A 1,427-nucleotide genomic window follows, 5' to 3' on the forward strand; every position below is an offset into this window, starting at 1 on the left:
GGTTCTTCGAGTTGGGTTGGTAGCCTCTGCAAACACCTCTACATGGAAATCTTGATAATTGAAGCATTTTACATACATTAGTGTGATTATATTATATAGTGTGAATATACTTTGGTGATTATACCAAATAAAATAGGTGATTGATTGCCTTCGCACTCCTACTAACCATGAACTTTACATTTCAGCCCGGAATCGTGCCAAATTTATTATCCGACTTACCAAAACCTCTTTTATCAATAGAAAATGTCAACACCTTGCTTTTTTCTAATTCTTCCCGTGACTTCTGGCACCTACCTAAAAATATCTCCACCAATTTCACTTCTTCCTCTTTCCCTACTCTCCTTAACCCTGACGGGAGCACTGCCGTCTCATCTATCTCTACGGCTGAACTCTTCGCTCAAACTTTCTGGACGATTCTGGGCATATTCCTCCCACTCATCCCCCCTCTGACTCCTTTATGCCTGTTATTTAGATTCTTAAGAATTATGTTTTCTATGCCCTCTCTGGCCTCAACTCTCAGAAGGCTTATGGACCTGATGGAGTGCCTCCTAATGTCCTTAAAGACTGTGCTTCCGTGCTGACACCTTGCCTGGTCAAACTCTTTCATCTTTGCCTATCAACATCTACCTCTCCTTCCTGCTGGAAGTATGCCTTTGTACAGTCTGTGACTAAGAAGGGTGACCGTTCCAATCCCTCAAACTGCCGCCCTATAGCTTTACTTTCCAGTCTATCTAAAGCTTTTGAATCAATCCTTAACCGGAAGATTCAAAAACACCTTTCCACTTCTAACCTTCTATCTGATCGGCAGTATGGGTTCCGCAAGAGGCGTTCTACAGCCGATCTTCTTGCTCTCTTAACTGACTCTTGGTCATCCTCTCTTAGCCGTTTCGGTGAAACTTTCTCAGTTGCGCTAGACATATCAAAAGCCTTCGATAGAGTCTGGCACAAGTCTTTGCTTCCTAAACTGCCCTAATTCGGATTCTATCCCTCTCTCTGTTCCTTTATCTCCAGTTTCCTTTCCGGCCGTTCTATTTCTGCGGTGGTAGACAGTCACTGTTCTTCCCCAAAGCCTATCAACAGTGGTGTTCCACAGGGCTCTGTCCTATCCCCTACTCTCTTCCTGTTATTCATCAATGATCTTCTTTCCATAACAAACTGTCCTGTCCACTCATGCGCCGAAGACTCCACTCAGCATTATTCAACTTCTTTCAATACAAGGCCATCACAACAGAAAGTACATGACTTCAGACTGGAGGCTGCAGAACGCTTAACCTCAGACCTTGCTATCATTTCCGATTGGGGTAAAAGGAACCTTGTGTCCTTCAATGTCTCAAAAACTCAATTTCTCCACCTATCAGCTCGACACAATCGTCCAAACACCTATCCCCTATTTTTCGACAACACTCAGTTGTCACCTTCTTCAACAC

This window comes from Eriocheir sinensis, chromosome 5, assembly GCF_024679095.1.
Source record: "Eriocheir sinensis breed Jianghai 21 chromosome 5, ASM2467909v1, whole genome shotgun sequence".
Taxonomy (NCBI): domain Eukaryota; kingdom Metazoa; phylum Arthropoda; class Malacostraca; order Decapoda; family Varunidae; genus Eriocheir; species Eriocheir sinensis.